The sequence below is a fragment of the Podarcis cretensis genome (assembly GCF_951804945.1).
Source record: "Podarcis cretensis genome assembly, chromosome: 7".
In the NCBI taxonomy this organism is placed as follows: Eukaryota; Metazoa; Chordata; class Lepidosauria; order Squamata; family Lacertidae; genus Podarcis; species Podarcis cretensis.
In genome coordinates this window covers 86,783,235-86,807,238 of record NC_137176.1, presented here as the reverse complement: position 1 = coordinate 86,807,238, position 24,004 = coordinate 86,783,235, and the positions used below count along the sequence as shown (strand labels likewise).

At 43.0% G+C, this 24,004-nt stretch overlaps 2 long non-coding RNA genes across 3 annotated transcripts in view; both read right to left on the bottom strand.

The window, feature by feature from the left end:
- The window catches only part of LOC307220607, a 511,018-nt gene that overhangs the window by 453,419 nt on the left and 33,595 nt on the right, over positions 1–24,004 (bottom strand). The gene's annotated exons all lie outside the window — the stretch shown is intronic.
- Positions 11,445–12,715, bottom strand: LOC307220800. 2 transcript variants are annotated; one of them, XR_013841110.1, is made up of 2 exons: positions 12,581–12,715; positions 11,445–11,597 (listed from the first exon to the last, which is right to left on the bottom strand). It is a non-coding gene; the product is annotated as an uncharacterized lncRNA (long non-coding RNA). The 2 variants fall into 2 exon arrangements; XR_013841111.1 differs by lacking the exon at positions 12,581–12,715 and adding an exon at positions 12,421–12,568.

The following is a 24,004-nucleotide window of genomic DNA, read 5'->3' as shown; positions in this document are numbered from 1 at the left end:
CACAGTTTGGTCAAACTCATGCTGGTAGATTTGAGAACACTGTCCAACCATCTCGTCCTCTGCCGTCCCCTTCTCCTTGTGCCCTCAATCTTTCCCAACCCCAGGGTCTTTTCCAGGGAGTCTTCTCTTCTCATGAGGTGGCCAAAGTATTGGAGCCTCAGCTTCAGGATCTGTCCTTCCAGTGAGCACTCAGGCTGATTTTCTTCAGAATGGATACGTTTGATCTTCTTGCAGTCCATGGGACTCTCAAGAGTCTCCTCCAGCAGCATTATCAGATACCAGAGTCCAAAGAGTCTGTAAAAGCATTTCCGTTAGGACACAAACTTTGTGGGCAACTGTGTGTCATCTTCGGTGTTCATCCTCTATCCAACCATCTTCTGCCATCCCAGTGCTTCACCACCTCTCATCAAACCACAGTCCATGAGATACAACCATAGCTGTCAACCGTCCCTTATTTGGCGGGAAACTCCCTTATTCCAGCGCTGTTTCCCGCTGCTATCCCGGATTGTTGATATCCCGTAAATTTCCCAGATTTCAAAGGAAGCAGCTCCTCTCCCTCCCTGCCGGCCAGGGAGGCTCCTCAACTGTGTTGCTTGGCTGCCCAATAAGGAGTCTGAGAATGACTGGGGGGTGGAGCTTGCATGCCTTGTGCTGATCAAATCAGCCGTGTTGCCTGGGGGCTTGCCTTTACTTCAGTGCTTCCCAGCGGAGAGGTGACAGTGTGGTTTTCCTTGCTGCTGTATCCCTTTGCCGGGTTGCTGTGCTGTGGGAACCACCGCTTGAGGCTTCGTTTGGCTGCTGGCTGGGCTTTCTGCCTTTGGGCCTTTGGCTTGGAGGGGCTCTACTCTCTCTCTCTCTCTCTCTCTCTCTCTCTCTGTGTGTGTGTGTGTGTGAGAGAGAGAGAGAGAGAGAGAGAGAGAGCGTGAATGTGTCTCTTAAGCTTATAGTAGGAATGCTGTAGCTTCACAAACTTACCTTCACACAATGTTTAATTAACTTGGGGAATTTTTTTACCGCAGGATGTGGTGAGGTCAGTACTTTAGATTTACAAGGGGATCTGAGAGATGAATGAGAGATACGGTTTGTCAGTATTAATGGACAGCTAAATAGAAACTTAACCCCAAAAGTTAGGACCAAGATTCAAATCCTCACTGGGTAACTTTGCTCACTAGTAACATTGAACCATGAGGACGAGATGGTTGGACAGTGTTCTCGAAGCTGCCAGCATGAGTTTGACCAAACTGCGGGAGGCAGTGGAAGACAGGAGCCTGGGACAGGTGAGGCTGCTGATCCCTTATTTTGGCTGCTGATCCCTTATTTTCAAATCTGAAAGTTGACAGCTATGGATACAACTTACTCAACCCATTTTTACTTTAGATGTCAGAACCCTCCTTGTACCTTCCATGGAGTTGCTTTACCCTTTAGCAATCAGCCACTAATTTCCTCTTCAACTGGTTCTTACCAGAATTGTATTCATGTTGTGTTCTTGCATATGTGACCCTCGGCCTCACTAATGATGGGTCTAACAGTAATCCCACCTCATTTCCACTGAAATGTAATCCCACCTCATTTCCACTGAAATCCAGCAATCTATCAACTAAGCCACCATGACTTGCTTCAATTTATGCAGCTCATTATAAGGTTGAATTTAATGGAGTCACTGCATGAACAGAGAGACATGAATTAAGAGTTCATGCAACAGAACTTCCACTTCCTTTCCTATTTCCTGGTGCCAGTTTCCGAACTGCTACAGAGGGTTTGGGGAACCCCCAGAGCAGATTTGTGAGGTGGGGGGGGGGTTTCCACAGGGGGAAGAGAGGTAGGAAAGTTTCCACTGCTTGATCAGAAGTCAATTTGCTTGCAAAATGTCTTCGCTGGATCAAACCAACAGTTCCTTAATATGAATGTTTCACTTTCTCTCAAAACTGCAGTGGTAGCAGCGAATTATTTTAAGAAAGCAAGAAAGGATTTGCATATGCACCAGAGAGGAAGAAAAGTTGGATAATAAATCAGTGTCAAACAACCAGGTAGTTAATGCAATAAGGAACCTGGAGTTACAAATATTTTGAGCTCAAAAGCTCCTATCAGGGTGCTATTCTCCTTCCCTCTGCATTATTAAAACTGACAGGAGCAACTGTTTAAGTACCCTACACAGCCAAGATCAGGCACTAATTCCTCATTTTTTATGCATGCACAGGTGAGTACATAAAATTCAATATGCTGGATTGTATCTTATTTAGAGGAGAGGATGTGTCTGAAGAATGCGAAGAGTCTCTTTCTCTGTAATTCATTAGCCGGGGTGGGTGGGTGGGGAATCCAGTCTCATTGCATGTAATTGATTGTTGTCCATTGATGAGATGATTTTGCGTTTTATATTCAAACTGTGCACTTCGTTCTAAACAGTCCTGCCACGACACAGCAGATTGCGTTCCTGTGTGTCTCCTGAGAGCCAGAGGGAAGATTTTATTATCCTGAATTCATTGTTTCGCTGTAGTGTCTTTTGAATAGGGGTGTATGTGTGAAATTGCCAATTCCACTGCGTTCTTAAAAGAAGCTTTGTGTCTCCCATAAAATGCGGGTGTCAGCAGATTAAGGCCCAACTGATATTTTCCAGTCATGGGGACCTCTTCTCAGTGGCTTCTTCCCATTACCACTTTGGAAATCATATGAACAAGGCCAGTTGTTATAGATTCTTGACTTATTTATCCTGCCTTCCCATATATGTCATGTTAAAAGAAGTTCACAAGGAAGAATGGTAAAACCAAGGATGAAATCGTGACAGTCAAATTCTGCCTAAGTCATATTCAGAGCAGACCTGCTGAAATCAATGGATCTAAGTTTTGTAGCACCCTGCTTGTGGTTAACGCTTAGCTGGAATGAAATATTCAACGCAGCAATAGAGAAATTAAAATAATAATTTATTTGTCAGACAAATAAATGATAGGCACAGTGGTATATACTTACCAAAGCTCTGCTCCCTCCAGCCCTGATGGCCAGCACTTATATTTCCTCAGCCCAGCCCCCTTGCTCCTCCTTTGGCTGCCTCTGTCCAATCAGCCTGGTTGAAATTCCTATTGGCTGTTTGCTAGAACCAATCATAAAAGATACACCCATTTCCTATTACCTTTTATGGGAGACAAAGAGCTATATTTCCTTCTATCCATAAATGGCAGACAAGTAGCCATATATCTTACATTTGCCTCGACAAGGCACCTTAATTACCAGATCACCTTTTGCCCCTGTTGCCCCTGCATTCCAAAACAAATGGCTAAAACAAATGGCTCGTGGTATTAGATTCTATCTAAACAGAGATCTTGGGTTCACATTCTCACACACCATCAATGAAATAAGAATCTAACATAAGAATCTAACATTTCTTACTTTCTAAATCCTTTGCCTAATTACATTAAGCCAACAAATCTCATACATAGATAGCTTTTTAGAAGAAAAAGGCCTTTTCAAAGTAAAAAGGAACTCAGTAAAGAAACAGCTTTTAAAAAAGCCTCTTCAAATTACACCCTCCTTTCTCAGCCAGCTGCTTTTCCCATTAGCTCTCCCCAAAATTTATTGCCTTAACCCTTAGGAAAATATGGTTAGGGTCTGATGGGAGGCACATGGTATTATTTTCTGTTAAACAATAAATCTTACTATTTACCAACTCTTAATTAGTGTTTTTGCAGCTTGATTGTATTCTGTAATATGTAGGGTCAGTGTAACATTTGCTCCCAGCCTGTAATTCCCTTTTATGACTTTGAGAAACTTGTCTTCTGCTACTGCTATAAATCAGGGGGGCCCTTGTCCAGGAGAGCAGAAAGATAAACAACTGAAAAAAGTACTTAGCCAGCTGGTTTCTTGCCTGGCATGAAACATTTGCAAATATATCTTTAAGTTCATTTTAAAATACAGGCCTTGATCAGATGCCTCAGTTTGTCATATAAGGGTTGTGCCCATTTCAAACTGGGGCTGCTCATTTTAAGTGCCTCTATTCTTTTTTTTTTTTTTAATAATATTTATTAAAAATTTTCTAGAATAAAAAGGAAAGATAGCAAGCAAGAAAGAAAAAACAAATATGATTTACACTTGGTTTCAGTGGCATCTTTCCCGGACTTTCCCCCCCTCCCCCTCTTGTATTCCATTTCCCTTAAATTGATTCCACAGATTCTTACCCCAAATTTTAAAACCTTATTTGTAATTTTAAATAACCCATTTATTCCAAATTAATTTATCTTATTTATCTTAATGAACCATTTCTCCTTATATTTTATATAATTCCCTAAGATCGACCCCATTTCCCTTCCACGAATTCCCCTATTTTCAAACAACAAACATGAAAAAAGAAAAGAAAGAAATAATATATAATTTTACAGCCTTTGGATTCCAAATCTCTCCCCCCCCATTCCCCGGTTCCAATCCCCAAAGTTCATCCATTGTCTACTGCCAGCCTGGTGTATCCACGTCTATATCTCAACTCCACTTTGCCATCTTTTGATAGCTTTTAATTTCAGAAAGTCCAATCTCGAAAAAACTCTCAGAAAAAGTCATTGTTCTTCCATCCAGACCTCTATGTTTAAGAGTCTAACTTAAATTCTATTTCTTGGTCCTTTTAAAGTCTGGATGTTCCAAATACTCCGGCTTCAAATTTGGTCCAGCTCTTATTCCTCAGGTTGCTTTTTCCTGTTCTGCTGCAGAAACCTTCTAATTCAGAAACTTCTTGTTCTCCACAGAGGCTTTTGTTATTCAGGAACATAACTTGCGTCAAGTCCCTTCCTTTCTTCAATAGATAAATCCATTGTCTCCTTTAGTATAGAAACCTCTGTAGACAAAATAATGCTTCGTTTTTGCAGCTTTCCCAAGAGATAACAGATCCTGCTCAAATTCATAGTATTTTTCCACTTGCTGCTACTGTTGCAGTGTCCCAGCCTCCCTCTAGAGGGAATATGGTAACTTAATTTCTTTCAAAATCAGACCCAAAAGTCAAAATAACTTGTTGCCTTTATTTCCAATAATTTATGTCCAAATTGTAACAAATCTAACCAGCAAAGCCATCGTAACAAAGTTCTCTTTTATTTTTCTGCTTTGACAGCTACTTTGACAGCTGTCAAAGTTTCTGTGTCTCTTCACCAGTCTCTCATAGCGGATCATTCCCGGTTCCCGGGGGGGTTGCATTTTAGTTCCCACAAATCAGTCTTCTCCTCCAGCACAATTATTGTAATTTCCCTTCGTGAAGTTAAAATTTTTTTTCAGGTAAGCAAGTTCATCTCTCAATCTTAGTTGTCAAATCCTTGCATTGAGCCATCTACAACAGGGGGGGGGGGCGGACTTCCTTTTTGCACTCCCCCCGCTCGCTCCAAATTCAAAGATCAAATTTCCCTTTTAAGTCCAATCAATTTACTCATGGGTTGTTCCTTTTAGTCCAAATCCGAAATTTTCAAAGAAGAAGTCGTTGCTCTCCGCCGAATGGCATGTGGCTTCGCTGGGCAGGGGAAGCATTGGACTCACAGCACCACCACCCCGTCACCCGCTCCGCAGCCTTTAAACAGGCTCCTTCGCGGGTCGGGGGGGCGCAAACGGTGCCCGCCGAGTCACCAAGTCCATGGGCATCTCCGCCCATGGTTTTTGAGGGTTCCCGCGTCGCCGGCACGGCAGGACCCGACCCCTACCCAGCTGACTCCCTCCGGAGCTCGGAGGGAGTCCGTCATTCGGCGATGGCGCCGACCCGGAAGTCTTAAGTGCCTCTATTCTTGAATAAGTTCCCACACCAAGTGTTGCGGACAAAGGGAGGAGTGTACCCAACCAATTCATCAGAAGCATTGGCCTCTTGGGCCAGCATTCTACTCTGTAAGGACTTGACAACAGCCATAGCTCCAGAATTTGAAATTTGAAATACTTTATTGTCACTTGTACAACTTGTATACAGTGAGATTACATGAACACCCCCCACTCAGCTCTCTTAGTCTTAATTCCCCTTGTTTACTGACACACACCCACCAAACCCAAAAGTCAGTTGCCCTGTTGTTATCTTTTCATTCAGCAGCCTAACAGCCCATGGATAGAAGCTATTCTTTACCCTGTTGGTACGACTAATCATGCTTCTATATCTTGTGCCCGAGGGCAGGAGATTAAGAAAGTGCCGGCCAGGGTGTGAATCATCCCTGAGAATTTTCCTCACGCTCCATAGGGAAATTCGTCTTGCGAAGCACCTCCAAAACGGAAAACCCTTTCGTCTAGCGGGTTTTTCGTCTTGCGAGGCATTCGTCTTGTGGGGCACCACTGTACAGTGAAGACACCTCACTGATATCAATAGGCAGGGAGTTCCAAAGTGTAGCTGCTGACACCCTAAAATACTGAGTTATAATAATAAAGTAGTCAGAAATACTTGAAAAGGGGTGCTGCTTTTATCATTGCCTATTTGGCTACAGTAGTGATGTATGGGAGTGAGAGCTGGACCATAAAGAAGGCTGATCGCCGACGAATTGATGCTTTTGCATTATGGTGCTGGAGGAGACTCTTGAGAGTCCCATGGACTGCAAGAAGATCAAACCTATCCATTCTGAAGGAAATCAGCCCTGAGTGCTCACTGGAAGGACAGATCCTGAAGTTGAGGCTCTAATACTTTGGCCCCTTATGAGAAGAGAAGACTCCCTGGAAAAGACCCTGGGGTTGGGAAAGATTGAGGGCACAAGGAGAAGGGGATGGCAGAGGACGAGATGGTTGGACAGTGTTCTCAAAGCTACCAGCATGAGTTTGACCAAACTGCGGGAGGCAGTGAAAGACAGGAGTGCCTGGTGTGCTCTGGCCCACGGGTTCACGAAGAGTCGGACACGACTAAACGATTAAACAACGACATTTGGCTACCACTTTGAATCCACTTGGTTGAAAGAGGACAGCTGTACCCAAACTCCACCCACTGGATCACCGTTATGGATGTTTCTAATCTTTGAAAATAAAATAGCTTAAAGTCTCAAAACAGGTACTTGTTGGGAAGCACAAAGCAGCTCGAGAAAAGTATAAAACAGCATAAGTTAAGAGGCAGAGAGAATATTGATCTGGGAGCGTTTGGACACCATCGATTTTGTTTCTGCGAAGATCTGTACATGGAGCCAGTCAAAGGAACAACTTGCCTAGAGAAGTTGTTGAAATGTTGATGCTGGAAGGTGTTATTTTTTTTTAAAAAAAAGAGAGAGAGGGAAATTACACAGATATCAGACAGAAAGTCAGTTCCCACAACTGCCCTAACCCTTTGAATTCCGTACTTTTGGTGTAATATGCAAAATGAAAATTGATGGACCTTGTCCATAAAGAGACATGTGAATTTCTGATTACCTCAGCTCTACAGCTCATTCGTGGTTGGTTTTTGTTGTTGTTTAGTTGTTTAGTTGTGTCCGACTCTGCGTGACCCCCTGGACCAAAGCACGCCAGGCACTTCTGTCTTCCACTGCCTCCCGCAGTTTGGTCAAACTCATGCTGGTAGCTTCAAGAACACCATCCAACCATCTCATCCTCTGATTTCCTTCAGAATGGATACGTTTGATCTTCTTGCAGTCCATGGGACTCTCAAGAGTCTCCTCCAGCACAAAAGTGGTTACATTCAACTAAAAAAGGAAAGCAGGGTACCTGGTTGATCCAACTGGGGACAAACATCATTCCAATCTGCAAACTAAGTAATAAAATATAAAGGTGGTCTTGTCAGAGAGGATCTAACTTACTCATACCCACTAATTTCAGTGAGTCTGCTGTGAACAAGACTTAGTTGCTTATTACCCTATGTATATTTCTATGTCTAGTCCTCTGGCTCTCTCACTGTCTCTTACTTTTTCCTTCCAATATGTTTATAGGAAAGCACTGTGCATTGCATCCAGCACTCCAAAAAATGTGTTGGATCAATGCCTTTTCTTAGCGTTCCTGCAAATTTGAATTAGATCACTTCCCCCACCCTGCTGGAAAGCTCTCGGGCAGAGCTGCAAAGCTTGAGCACCAATCGGAGGACGACGTTTCTGCAATCCCTACTACTCCTGACTGCTACTCCATATGTTAGCACCATCTGCCGTTACACACACAAACTTGAGAAGGCCACTGGAGTATTCTGGGCAAAGCGGCATGCAGTTTGTATACAGGGAGATGAGTAGGCTAGATACCTTGCTGAAAGCCTGTCAAGCAGAAAAGATTATGGCCAAGGGCAAATGATCAATGATCTCAGATGGTAGATTGTCTGGAAACCAAAACACGGGGGAAGGAAGACAGCTGGTGAATTGATCCATAAAGAGCCAGTGTAATCAAAGAGTAACTGAGAAGTTCCAGAGCAATCAAGAGCAAGTAAACAAAAGGCTATGAGGAAGATCATGAACTACATGAATGATTATCCAACTTCTTGAATCATTCTGGTCTACTTGAACAAGGAACATAAATTAAGGGTGTGCCCCAAATACAAGTTTCAGTTCAGACCTCAGTTTTGTGCTTTGGAAATAGTCTGATTTGGTCCAAAGCACTTTGTAGACTGCCTGATTCAGCTCTGATCCAAACACAAATCCCTGTTTTGAGTTCTATTTTACAGGCTTTGGGTAGGTAAAAAAAGGGAACGGGTGGAGCTGTGGTCTAAACCATGGAGCCTCTGGGGCTTGCTGATCGGAAGGTCAGTATTTCGAATCCCCACAACAGGGTGAGCTCCCTTTGTTCTGTCCCAGCTCCTGCCAACCTAGCAGTTCAAAAGCATACCAGTGCAAGTAGATAAATAGGTACCGCTGTGGAGGGAAGGTAAACGGCGTTTCTGTGCACTCTGGCTTCCTTCATGATGTCCCATTGTGCCAGAAGAGGTTTAGTCATTCTGGCCTTATGACCTGGAAAGCTGTCTGTGGACAAACGCTGGCTCCCTGAGCCTGAAGTGAGATGAGAGCCACAACCCCATAATTGCCTTCAGTCAAAGGCACTTAACTGTTAGGGGTCCTTTACCTCTTTTTTAAAAAATAAAAAAAAGATTCACTTGATGTCCACACAATATACCTGTGAGAGGTGTCCCTATATAAGCAACATGCCAAATTATAATAGGCATGGAATCACAGAACAGTGGAGTTGGAAGGGACCAGAAGGGTTATGTGTTACAACCCCCTGCAATGCAGGAATTTTAGCTAAAGCATCCATGTCAGCTGGTCATCCAACCTCTGCTTAAAAACCTCCAATGAAGGAGAGTCCATCGCCTTACAAGGGAGTCCGTTCCACTGTTTTCAGCTTCCTCCTCTCAACAGCAGCACTGGGGGTGCAACCAATCTGGTACAATGCTCCTTGACTTGAACCTGTCAAAATGATGCTTCTGCTTCCATTCTGAGCTCTTAGCACCCACAGATGACTCAAATCTCTGTTTACAGCCTTCCACTCTAGTGGCTGAGCTATCCAAAGGTCTGCTGGTGGTGGAGTTGACTCCTTGGTACTGAAGGAGCTTGCAAAGTAAGAACACTCCTTCGAGATAAGGACACTCCTTCAAGCCAGGTGTAGTCCTTCTACCAAGATGAAGACAAATGAGTACCTACTGAGCTTGTGTGGGAAGGGTACTCCTGCCTTCATCAGGTGCATGAAACTGCAGCTATTACCCTAACTTCATTACCGTCATCCTTATTGTCAATGGGGGGGGGGACTCAAATTTCCCATGAACTTATATTTAGGCAATATACTCAGAGTGATTGGGTTATTATATTCCAATTTAATCACTGTAAGAGAGGCCAATGGGAGTGTATGCCTCTGCCATAAATCATCCACGAAGCGGGAAAGGCAATTTAAGTAATATAAGAAGGATTACAGTGTCTATAAATGAAAATACATCATCCCCTGGCATACTGCAAAAAGCAGAATTTGCAGCACTTTGGGACATGAAACGATACCTACTTGGGCTGGACCTAGGCACATCAAAGAAGCGTTTCAGTTTAAAGAACTGTAAATTTAAACAGGGAAAACAGGTAGAGAAAAACGGGACGCCACGTCGCCATCTGGCAGCACAATGTTACATTGCACATACAAAGCAGAAAAATCGCTTTTTCTTTAGCAGTTTAGCTGAGTCCTTGAAGTGCTCTGTGAATTAAGCTTATTAAAGTTTTACTTAGAGCTGGAGCGGAACCCTTCCTCAAAAATATGCAGCTCTATATTGGTTTTCATATAACGTTCCAAAAACACTTAAGAAAATAAGAACTCCACATCTCAGAACCGATGTCTTACAAACAGTTTCAGGAACAACAGTTCCTCCTGTAAATGGTGAAGTTCTGGTGAAATTGGCTGGAGATGTTATGAGCTACATGATGCAAAGTTCAGAATAACTTGCTAGTGATTCATCTAGCCCAGAATTCTCTTACCTAAGTCAGCCAGATATCATTGAAAGATGCCTTCCCTTGTTTGTCCCATGATAAAGGGTATAACGTAATGTTGGAGTTCCTTTTGTTATGGTTAGTAGGCATTGAAAGATCTCTCACCCATCAATCATTAATAGTCCATTCCAAGCCACTGAACTAGCTGTGATGCACCATTTTGACACACTGTGGGGTCCACTTGGCTTCATGTTGAAGGATGGAAGTCAGATGGGGATGTTGCCTCCTTCCACGGCTTGAGCAAATTTTTGACTAATCCCTGGCTTTTCTGAAAGCAAAAACCGCTTGTTGATTTTACAGGTGCATGCATCTTCCCAGATGCCAGTTTACAGGGCATCAGAAGGGGCATCTAAAATAAGGTCTATCGTTACTGCTATTCTACTGATGGAAGGTGTAAATTCATTTCATTTCTTGCATTGATAACCACCTATTCTCCAAGGAGCCCAGGGTGGTGTACATGATTATCCCTCTCCTCATTTTATCCACACGACAACCCTGTGAGGTAGATTAGGCTGAGAGACATTAACTTTAAAACACATAAGAATTTGTGTGTGTGTTCTTTCAAAGAAATAAATTGCATATAATTTTGGAAATGCAATAGAAAGGTTTATCAGTGGACAGCTGTAAAACTGACTCTGAATCAAAACAGAGCTGCCTCATTTCTACATCAAAAAATGGATGTGACCATCATAGAGGGGGGTGGAAAGACCCCCCCACACACACTTTGACCCACATTTTTAATGAATTCTTCAACATAATTTATTGTTGAATGCTGGACTGAATATCCGTTCTCCAATTCATTAGTCACTGTGCACTTCAGTTAATAGGCAAAGCATTAGCTAACTCATGATAAATTCAATAGATATTTTCAACATAATTTTGCTGTTACTCCCTGCCAACGTGGTACCACTTTGGAGGCCGAAAGGATGTCTTTCTTTAAATGAGAAGGAAGGCATTTTAAGGAAATATCCATTATGAATTCGTTCCGGAGCTTCTGATGGTTTCAAATCAGTCTATTAAATGAGGAAGGCACCCAGGATCTTCTTTCAGAACAAATAAGTTAAAAATGTCCAAAGGGAGGAAGATAGAGATCAGAAATACAATCAAAATGGTGGCTTCTTTCATTTGCCCCTCAACAGTAGAAAGGCCATTCGGAAGCCATCTCACACAGGGAAGCTCAGTCAACCGATGCTCTTTAGTCCATGAGAAATAATTAGGGTGTCCTTTTTCTCCCTTGTGAACTTCACTTCCCTGATATTGAAATATGCTTTAATTAATAATAATAGCAATAAAAGGAAATATCACTGTGAATTCTACTTGGCCCATGATTATTTCTCAGATAAAGAGTCCTATTTTCTCCCCTCCCTCCACTGGAATTTCCAATATAAACTTGGGGAAAGTCAAGCTAGACTACGATTACAGTTACCAAGGTCCCATAGATCTCTAACTTCTGAATAGACATGAATAGCTCACACTGGTAATGTAGGGTGTTGATTTAGCGCTGTGCGTCCCACAACCCAATCCAGCAGCCGTTCTAAGACTTTGGATCGGCCCTCACCCAACTCAGGGCTGACCCAACCTGGATCTAGTCCTTGAATTTACTTGGGGACCAGAGTTTAATCCTGCTGGGTATTGCTTCCCCAGTGCATTCCCCACAGCCAGTGGTGAGTGGAAGGTTCAGTCCTGCTCATTTGGCTGTGCATGGATATTCCCTTGACCGGAACAGGCACAAATAGGCAAAGCACTGTGCAGGGCTGTTTAAAAGTCCTCTTGCAAACAGCCCCATCCAGCTCTTTGCAAAGGATTTGTGCCTATCCTTCTCCCCTGCCACTATTGCTGTGTCTCTTGCCAGTCCCAGATCATTATGGGTGGGCCATCCTGATCTTGGGTGATCTGGGACTATCTCAACCCAATTCAGCTGAAGCCCAGATCTGCCCAAATGAGCCGGTTATGGGCTTTTGTTACTCCCTGGTGTTTATTATTATTCTTTCTCTCTTTCCACACCCCAATAGAACATGGGAAAAAAATCCACCCTAAGAACTCAATTTTCAAACTAAATCTTGGAAATACCTACAAGCTTCTACAAGTAGAAAGAGGACTTTTCTAGTAACATTTGAGCTCTCTCCAGGCTTCTCTCAAAATTGAGAGAAGCCAAGATAATTCCCCAAATGTCTGGAATAGCTTGGTTTATTTTCTGAGTCAATCCTGCTTTGGAAGTTGCCCAGCCCTCTCACCTACTCCCCACTATGATCTTCCAAATACCCTCTAGGGTGTTGGGAATTTATTCCTCCGTGCTGCAGATATGGGATTGTTTCATCACATGTCTGTGTGTTTACATTCCACAGTGTTGGATGTCATGGGAACGGAAGTTCAGATATGCTGTTTCCGTGATACTACTTTTGCTTCCCCCACCCTCTCTCTGATGATGAAGCTGAGAAGAGCCATGCTTTTCTTTGTTCTGTAATAATAAATGTAGAGCTTTGTATCCACACCTCAAAGCCTTGCTTTTGCTGTCTGCTGACTCTGCTGAGACAGGGTGTGCAAATGTCTTCGGATATCTGTCGCAGCAGTGCCTCAGGAGGAGGATTAATCACCCGAGCAGCACTTCGGAGGGAGTAACACATCGGCTGTGGTGTTGATTCCCAAACCCCATGAATTTCAGAAGCAATCGATCCAAAGCAATGTTTCAAGATGAAGCTGGAAAGCTAAGAGTTTTGGAGTGATGCAGTCAGGAAAAAATGTCGTTCGCCATTTTGTGAGGCATTGTGGGAGCTCTTGGGTCTGGGAGGAGAAAGAGAGAAATAGAGTTGTTTACATATCGTGAATCAACTCCTCGGTGGGACTTAAGAGCGACAAATGCCAAAATTTACGATGGATAAAGTGATGTTATCTACGAAGGAGATATATGGAAACCATCTGGACTTAGTGGAGGAACGGGAAATCCACACAGGATTATTACACTTGCTATCGGCTTAAGGAGACTAACAGAAGAGATCGTAAAGGAAAAAGAGAAATTATACGAACAAGATATGATGTGGCAACACCAAGATAAGATTGGATAGAATTATGAACTTTGTTTGGACTGATTGGGACTGATTTGGACATTAACGCAGTAATAAAAAGATGATCTGAATTCCCCTTTGGATCTTGAAGTATGGGTTCCCCCAACAAAATTTAAAAATTTGGCTTTGTAATTTGGAATTTATATGATGTGATTTAATTTGATGTGATTGGCCAGTTAATAAAAATTATTTAAAAAAAAGAAAGAATTTCAGAAGCAGCCACCCACTTCAACTCCCAAGGGACACCAGGGTAAAATGCCAGTGAACTTAATAGCAGGCAGGGATCCAGTCTCCCTCCTTTTGGTTTCTCTTCTCACAGCTGGACTGCTGACTCTGCTTGCTTTGCCTTGCTTTGCTTTAATATCAGCATCGAGCTCACAATAACAACACATTAAAAATTTAACAAGGAACATTTCCACTAAGACAGTTGTATCAAAACCTGCAGTAGCACAGAAGATAAAAAAGAGAGAATTCACTAAACAATGACATATCTGAATCATACAAATAATTGATCGGGAATGGATGCTGAGCTCTAGCCCAGCTCCAGTTGACATAACCCCTCTGAAAAAGGGCCTTCTCGCTTGGTGCAGCAGCATAGTGGCAGGCAGCAAGTTTGTCTATACTTTCAGCCCCAAGGGAGATGGGGCAAGTCCCATCCAGCCCTAAATGGAGCACGTGCTGCTTTCAAACAGCAGTGCAGTCCCAGGCACCTGGATCCTTCACACGGAAGGCTGGCCTGGTCTCACTCAGCCCCCCTGGATGAGTCCATTGCAAACAGCAATTCAAATCCCTTTACAGACAGCCTCATTGCAAGCACACTCTCTTGCAGATGGCTGCACTATTTCCATCAGTGTCTTCTTTCACAGTTTCAGCCACAAGGGAAGCAGCGCTTGTCTCACTCTTCCCCGGATGGAACACAGCCTCCCAAATGCTGCCACTTTCACGTTGGCACCCATTAGGTGTAATTAAAATAGAAGACAGGAACAAGTTTTCTGGATCAGTTAGAGTAGCAAAGCCCTGCCGAAAGCTAATGGAACACTATATGGCTTGCTAGGAAGCTCATGGCTTGCTAGGAAATTTCATGATGATATAGACTTTGTGCCCCACCCTAGGAACATAGAAAATGAAACTCTCTACCATGCCTTGACTGGGACTCACTGCTGGATGGGGGAAAACACACCTTTGAATGCTGGTAAGAGGTTATGGCAGTGATCCTTCAGTTCTGAAGAGCAGCATTGTTTAGTTGGGACCTTCTTTGCATTTATTATTATTACAGTGGTACCTCGGGTTACATACGCTTCAGGTTACACACGCTTCAGGTTACAGACTCTGCTAACCCAGAAATAGTACCTTGGGTTAAGAACTTTGCTTCAGGATGAGAACAGAAATCGTGCTCTGGCGGTGTGGCAGCAGCGGGAGGCCCCATTAGCTAAAGTGGTGTTTTAGGTTAAGAACAGTTTCAGGTTAAGAACAGACTTCTGGAACGAATTAAGTACTTAACCCGAGGTACCACTGTACTATTGTTTATTTATCTCTTATCCATGATGCTGCCCTTCTCTCTTCCTTCACATGCCTCCTGGTCAAAAGGCACCTTGTCTGTGAAGCGCTCAGAAGCTGATGGACCACAGCTCCCATCATCCCTGGCCATTGGCCCAGCTGGCGAGAACTGATGGCAGCTGGGGTCCAGTAGTGGTGTGCAGTCTGTAGACATGGGTGATTAGGCTAGTCCCCTAAATGTTTCCCTGCTGCCTCCTTCCCAAAGCCTAGGAAACTTCTGTCCAGCTTAGGGATGCTCATACAGGTGATGTCTCACACATGACACCATCCCCCTCCCATTGCCCTTGGCACCTCTGACCCTAACTGTTCCCCTACGAAAAATTTCATGGCACACCACTAGTTTCCCTGAATACCATATTTTTCACCCCATAGGACACACTTTTTCCCCTCCAAAAATGAAGGGGAAATGTGTGTGCGTCCTATGGGGCGAATGCAGGCTTTTGCTGAAGCCTGGAGAGCGAGAGGCATCGGTGCGCACCAACCCCTCTCGCTCTCCAGGCTTCAGGAAGTTATCTGCAAGCCTTGCAAGCCCGGCGGGAGGTCCCGCCGAGTGTGCGAGGCTTGGGGCAGCAGCCTGTTGCCCGAAGCACGGGGAGCCCTCCGGAGGGCTCCCCGTGCTTCAGGTGAGTGTCCGCAAGCCTTGCGCGCCCGGCGGGAGGGTGCCCCGTGCTTCGGGCAGGTGTGCGCAAGGCTTGGTGCAGCAGCCGCGGCTCGGGGGGGAAATATATATTTTTTATTCATTCCCCCCCCCAAAAAAACCCGAGGTGCGTCCTATGGGCCGGTGCGCCCTATAGGACGAAAAATACGGTACCTGGAAAGCGCTACAAACCCTTCAGAGGGATGAAAAATGACAAGAGAGTGCACTTTGACCAAAGAGAATCTCATTCAACAACTCCCTTGACTCTTGCTATTTCATTCAGCATTGCCTAGACACCTGCATGAGTATTTTGACAACCATAAAGACTAAAATGTAGAGGGTTTTCAGTTTGTTTTGTTTTTTTAAATGGAAGCCATGATTTGTAAGTTGAATTCTGAAGCTACTTCTATTCCAAAGCTACATTATTCAGTTTTACTACATTTCCTGCAGAATTGAGGGGGGGGGGGCATACTGTTGCAGAACACGCACCATAGGAAAACTGCTTTTCGATTCAGTTGCCTGAAGCTCCTCTTTATTCTGAAGTACACCTGAGAGATGTTTCTCAACTCCTGAAAACTAGCGAGTCCCCTGGACATGTTGCAATGTGCACAATATTTATACAGTAATTGTCACACAAAGCACAGAGACTTACTTGCTCAAATATACAGTGGTACTGAATTCATACCGGAGGTCCGTTCTTAACCTGAAACTGTTCTTAATCTGAAGGACCACTTTAGCTAATGGGGCTTCCTGCTGCTGTGGCACCGCGGGAGCCCAATTTCTGTTCTTATCCTGAAGCAAAGTTCTAAACCTGAAGCACTATTTCTGGGTTAGCAGAGTGTGTAACCTGAAGCGTATGTAACCCGAGGTACCACTGTAGTGGAATATTGTAGAAAGGTTCAAGGCAGTATTTCAACATATTCCAAAATAGTTGTGTACTCTTTAGATTCATTTTACATCATCAGCAGTTATTTCGCTTTACGGGTTGTCTGCAGTTCCATGCATGGGAACATTTTTGCACAATTTGTGGCTAAGCAGTACATGAATAATCAAATGTCACTTCATGTCACCTTCATGTCACTTTCTCACAATGATCTCCAGGTAGTTTGCAGCGAGCAGGAAGAGAAGGGGTGGATAGATTAGCAGCTAAAAAAACAAGAAACAACCCAACAAAACAAGCAGTAAATTAAGACCCAGATGCTATTTGGAGAGTTTAAATATTTAGAATGTTTAAATATTTTAAAAGTTTGCAATCTTCTCCAGGTGCCTGAAAGGCAATATTGGCACCAGACATACCTCCTTGCAGAGGTGCTTCTGTTGGACATGGGATTTGGAGAAGGCCATTGCTGATGACCTGAAGATCTAGGCAGGTCACTATGAGAGGTGGCATGCCTGCAAATCGTTGGATCCTAACAAGCTGTTCTGAGATTTGCTCTGTTTATGTGAATGAATGGTAAGCGAGAGTCACAGCTCAGCTCCCTTGCAATATCGACACCTCATGAGTGTAATCTCTGTACTGTTGAGACCTCTTTAAGCATGAGCAAATAAAGAAAATGTTAGTGCATTAGTCAGGTAGGAGATTGTTTATTTGTTTTTGCTGCTGCAGGGTTGCTCAATACAGGAAATAGGCTACATCGAGCGCTGCAACTCGTATACAACTCTGGCAGATGTTAATTGCAATCTGCACAGCAATATATGGCATGCAAATGTTGGTTAAACAGACCATTCATGTTAATGAGTCCTTTACTAATGAGATAATGGGGCTGATTTGATATTATCCATATGCCTGCTTCACCAGTATTGCTATGAAAATCAGACAGCAGTTTCCAGGTCATTGTGTGAGTGTGTGCGCACATGCGCATTTGAACGTACAAATAATAATGTACTTTTGTACATGAATGTTGTAGTGAAGCTGACATGAAAACAATATTAGTGGGACTCTGGGCAGCTCCCCATATTACAACTGTTGTAGGAAACATCAGCGTAAGATCAGTTATCAGCCAATTTCCCCCATTTGCTTATTTAATCATAATCTAGTCCTTGCCCACTCATTCACCCTCCATCCACTTCAAAGTACTAATACTTCATTTTCCTATATTTTTTTTTAAAAAATGAAACAGTAAACATTAGCCTGGAGAATCATTAAGTTGCATCCAAGTAAGTTATATTCTGAATAGACTCATTGAAATTAATAGAGTGGCAGCTTGCTGTGACCTGTTTGCAAAGAATTTGGAGGATGACTACATAAGAAGAGTCTGCTGAATCTTTTTTTTTTATAAAAAAAATAATATTTATTACTTTTCCAACAATTTAAACACTACAAAAAAGAAAAACAATACAATACAATACAAAAACACTACATAACACTAACACATTAAACTAACAAAACAAAACAAAAACAGTTTAAAACACATCAAATAATTTCAGTATCTTATCTTTCATTCACTTATTTCCGCGACCTCCTCACACCTCCCTTTTTGTATTCCACTTCTGTTAATTGTTTCAGCAATTCCTTTCCATCTTCCTCTGTTTTCTATCCTATAATTATCTTAACACATTCTAACCTTATTTTTCCTTTAATACTCTATTAATCTGTTTATACTTAATTCCTTATAACATTTCTACTAAAGCCATATAACTTCATTCCAACATTTTTCTAACATTCATTAATTTTACAGTATTTCTGTAAATAATCTTTAAACTTTTTCCAGTCTTCTTCCACCGACTCTTCTCCCTGGTCTCGGATTCTGCCAGTCATTTCCGCCAGTTCCATATAGTCCATCAACTTCATCTGCCATTCTTCCCGGGTGGGTAAATCTTGTGTCTTCCAATACTTCGCGATGAGTACTCTTGCTGCTGTTGTTGCATACATGAAAAATGTTCTATCCTTCTTTGGCACCAATTGGCCGACCATGCCCAGGAGAAAGGCCTCTGGTTTCTTCAGGAAGGTATATTTGAATAGCTTTTTCATTTCGTTATAAATCTTCTCCCAGAATGTCTTAATCCTTGGGCATGTCCACCAAAGGTGAAAGAATGTACCTTCAATCTCATTACATTTCCAACATTTATTATCAGGCAAATGGTAAATTTTTGCAAGCTTGACTGGTGTCATGTACCACCTATAAATCATTTTCATTAAGTTTTCTCTTAGGGCATTACATGCCGTAAATTTCATACCTGTGGTCCATAACTGTTCCCAGTCAGCCATCATTATGTTATGTCCAACATCTTGTGCCCATTTAATCATAGCAGATTTCACCATTTCATCCTGAGTGTTCCATTTCAACAGCAAGTTATACATTCTTGACAAATTCTTGATTTTTGAATCTAACAATTCTGTTTCCAATTTTGATTTTTCCACCTGGAAACCAACTTTTTTGTCCAAATTGTATGCCTCCAAAAAGAGTCTGCTGAATCAGGCCAAAGGCCCATCTAGTCTAGCATCAGATTTTCACAGTGGTTAACCAGATGCCTGTGAGAAACCAACAAACAGGATCTGAGCAAAAGAGCACTCTCCCCTCCTATTGTTTCCACTGACTGGTACAATATTTAGAAGTATACTACCCCCAGTCATGGAGACAGAACAGAACCATCATGGCTAGTGGACTTTGATAACCTTCTTTTCCATGAAATTTGACTAATCCTCTTTTGAACCCATGCAAGTTGCCATCACTTCTCTCATGGGAGCAAATTTTGTAGTTTCGGCTATGCACTATGTGAAGAAATACTTGCTCCCCCCCCACCTTTTCCATCATTCAGCTTCATTGTCTGGCCCTGAGTTCTCATATTATGGGAGAGGGGAAAAAACCTTTCCCTCCACTCTTTCTACACCATTCAAAGCTGTCTCACCAGAGTGGTGCATGCTCTAGTTAACTCCCACTTGGACTACTGCAATGCGCTTTATGTGGGGCTACCTTTGAAGGTGACCCAGAAACTACAACTAATCCAGAATGCGGCAGCTAGACTGGTGACTGGGAGCGGACGCCGAGACCACATAACACTGGTTTTGAAAGACCTACATTGGCCCCAATACGTTTCCAAGCACAATTCAAAGTGTTGGTGTTGACCTTTAAAGCCCTAAATGGCCTCGGTCCAGTATACCTGAAGAAGCGTCTCCACCTCCATCATTCTGTCTGGACGCTGAGGTCCAGTGCCGAGGGCCTTCCAGCAGTTCCCTCACTGCGAGAAGCAAAGCTACAGGGAACCAGGCAGAGGGTAATGGTGCCCGCCCTGTGGAACGCCCTCCCATCAGATGTCAAAGAGATAAACAACTACCTGACATTCAGAAGACATCTGAAGGCAGCCCTGTTCAGGGAAGTTTTTAATGTGTGACATTTTAGTGAATTTTTTTTGTCTTTTTTGGAATCCACCCAGAGTGGCTGGGGAAACCCAGCCAGATGGGCAGGGTACAAATAATAATAATAATAATAATAATAATAATAATAATAATAATAATTATTCCACCCTCTTTGGGTCTCCTTTCCTGCACATTTTCCAACTCTATAATATCATCTTTTTTTCAGATGAGGTGACCAGAACTCTACACAATATTGCAAGTGTGGTCATACCACATTAATTTTCTTAAACTTGATCTGTTTATATGCTTGTTTGTGTGTTATGTAAATACCCCATTTTCATACCCTACAATGAAAATAGGGACACCCTATCAAACAACAACAACAACAATTTTACTATTTATACCCCACCCATATGACTGGGTTGCCCCAGCCACTCTGGGCGGCTTCCAACATATATAAAAACATAATCAAATATTAAACATTAAAAACTTCCCTATACAGGGCTGCTTTTAGATAGCTCAGGGGTCAGATAGCGCCATGTTCTTCAACATTTCTCTGATGAAAATAGGGACATCCTACCGCACTCTCCAACATTTCTCCAATGAAAATTGTGGCGCCGTAAGGAAAAGTGAGACATTCTGCGATCAGATCAGAAACTGGGACACCTTCTGTAAATCCCGGGCTGGCTCTGGAAGGTAGGACCCTGGAGAGTCTGTGCTTTATCTCTTTATTCAAACAGGGACTTGGATATGAGACTTCTCCCTTAATCAATAGGTAGCACATGGCTTATGAAATACAGTTCATTTATATTTAGTAACAGCAAGCTGTAAGGTAAAGGTAAAGGTACCCCTGCCCGTACGGGCCAGTCTTGACAGACTCTGGGGTTGTGCGCCCATCTCACTTAAGAGGCCAGGGGCCAGCGCTGTCCGGAGACACTTCCGGGTCACGTGGCCAGCGTGACATCGCTGCTCTGGCAAGCCAGAGCCGCACACGGAAATGCCGTTTACCTTCCCGCTGGTAAGCGGTCCCTATTTATCTACTTGCACCCGGAGGTGCTTTCGAACTGCTAGGTTGGCAGGCGCTGGGACCGAGCAGCGGGAGCGCACCCCGCCACAGGGATTCGAACCGCCGACCTTTCAATCGGCAAGTCCTAGGCGCTGAGGCTTTAACCCACAGCGCCACCTGCGTCCCATAACAGCAAGCTGAGATGACCTAAAATTAGATTGCCTAAAGTTAGATGTCATAGTCCTACATTTATATAAACAACTGTTTCAAAGGGCCAGTCATTTAGCAATGAAAGTGAAGTCAGTTTTAGAAGCTTAAATGTGGGATTTAGAAGCCTAATTTGGGACATCTGTTCTTGAAAACCTTGACCCTGGTGTGTGTAAGTGCTGAAGCTCAAAGGTTTTGGCCTTCGTGGCTTGGTCAAGGACACACAAGGATTAAGAATGAATGAAAACCAGTTTGGCAACATTCTGAGTGGATGAACCAAAGCTCGTTTAAGACTTCCAATTGCTTTGTTATTTAACAGTTACGTAAGGATTGTAGATGATTTTGTAGAAAGCTATACAGAAGCTATAAAAAACAGTTTAAATATTTTGTGGGAAGGTCCAATGATTTGAAGATTATGCTCATTCCACTTACTCTTTCCCTCAACTGTATATGTTTAATTCAGGAAAACAAATTGAAATGACCCTGAAACTTTGTTTTTATTAATGATTTTCTAGGGTTACAAAAGTACAAACATTGTCTCCATTTTCAGGTCATAAAGCCCTTTCTATAGATCAGTTATATACAATGTGAGACTTTGATGTTGTATACAGTATCAGGCTAGGAGAAAACTTTGTGAACTTTCCTTGCCCACAAAAAATAGCACCTCCAGGAGTAGCCAAGGACAGCATTTGGGGAGCAAGTTCAAAGTTATTGATTTAATTCACAAGACTCTTAACAATTTGAGTCCAATATACCCCAAACACTTCCTGATTCCTCATACCCCTGCCTAATCACCCAGGACTTGGCAGGAGCGGTATAGAAATGGTTGAAAGAATTTGCTTCAAAACAAACAGATATTGCTGCAGTTCCCATCCCATCTGGGTTGGGAGAATGATGATGACTGGAGCCCCTTGGATGCTCCTTCTCCTTAATATAATCTGCAGGGATTATAAAGGGATTGTGCAGGCCATGGGGGCTTCGGTCCCCACAATAAAATATTTGAGGGGGTCAGGCCCCCACAAAGTTGATGGGCATTCCTATTCAAATAGTGCGTGTGAACTGCATCATGTGATGAATTATGTGGGATGGGGCTTACCTGGGCCCCCACAATGTTTTATACAAGTTGGCACCCGTGGTGCAGGGATTGGGGTCTTCCAAATTCATGTTTATTTCAGTCCATGAAATATAGGAATATAGGGAATATAGGTATAGTGGTTAAGAGTGGTGGACTCGTAATCTGGTGAACCAGATTCGCTTCCCCACTCCTCCACATGCAGTTGCTGGGTGACTTTGGGCTAGTCATACTTCTCTGAAGTCTCTCAGCCTCACTCACCTCACAGAGTGTTTGTTGTGGGAGAGGAAGGGAAAAGAGATTGTTAGCCGCTTTGAGACTCCTTAAGGGGAGTGAAAGGTGGAACATCAAGTCCAAACTCTCCTCCTCCTCCTCCCTGAAATGGTGTCACTTTGTAAGGCTAGCTCTTGCAGTAATGTTTTCTAGTGCCTCATTGAGGACCCTTGAGTCACCAGGTCAAGTACGGTGTTTGAGAAAGGGGGGGTAACATATTATGCTTGCTTTCTGCTGGTGTCTAACAATCAATTCTATGCTCAGAAGCAATGTGTCCTATTGACACTACCTACCAACAATGTGTTTAGGACTGAGGTGTGAACTTCATATTTTGGCATCAAAGTGGCATAACATAATTGCCCCGCTATTGCTCAATTTTGACAGGGGCATTTATCAGTCTTCCAGCTCCTGTTGTAAAAGCACTGGAACAGGAAATGGATGTTCTAGGATGTAATTTAAGAAGTAGCTGATCCATGGTGCTTGTCTTGGTCCAATGATCTGAAGCAATGGGTTGCTTAAAGGGGAAGGGGGTGACCTGTCAAGCTGGAGGACTTTCTATTTGTGATTCTTCGCCCAATAGCACGGTGCAGTATAAACCCTTCGGCCAGAGTGAAAATGTGCTCTTGATCAATTTCGTCCCGATTTTTCTGCCAACTGTTTGAGTCTTTCACTTCTGTGAAGACAAGGTGGTGTAAACTGAAAGGGAAATGCAGTTCAAAACACCCTACAGAGGATCCCACAGAACCCCAGTTTGGTGTGATGGATATGGAAGGGAGAGACCTAGAATGAGATCTGCATTTGACCTATGTGCATTGAATGTTTTGTTTTGTTTTTTATTAAATTTTTTGTTGATTTACAAAAGTGTGTGCAATTTCTCTCTCTCATATCCCCCCCCCCATGTAACATTTCTACAAATCAGTTTCCTTTGTTGAGACATTAGGAAGAAAAGGGGGAAAGAGGTGGGGGGGGGTAAAGATGGGTGGGGTCTGGTGGCGATGTTTCTATTTTACTTACTATATGTAGGGTTTGGTGTCAGCGTTGCTTGTGCAAGTTCTTTGTTGTTCACTTGTGTTCCTTTGGTGGTGAGAGAGGTTGAGGTTGGCTTAGGTTGTGGTTGTTCATTTGTGGTTGGCTGTGGTGGTCTTTGTTTTCATGTGTGAGTGGGGTGGGTGGGTGTTTTGGATCAGGTTAGCCATATTGATTTGTATGTTGTTGGTGGATTTTTGTCATTGTCTTGTTGGGCTGTGTATGTGATAAAGGGGAGCCATACCAGGGTGAAGGTGTCTTCTTCTACCGGTATTTGTCAGTTTCAGTTTATTGGTTAATTTCGCCTAATAGACTTCTACAAAAATAACAAACCCTTGTCAACACAAGAAATACAAGACAAACTTGAAGACACCCAAATGCCCTGGTTAACACATCACCAATTATATGCCCTCTTAAACAATCCAGCAGTAAAATCAACAGCAACAAAGGGACACGATAGAGGGATGGTATCCGCAATATACAAAATACTACTACAAAATCCCACGAACTCCCTAGATGTG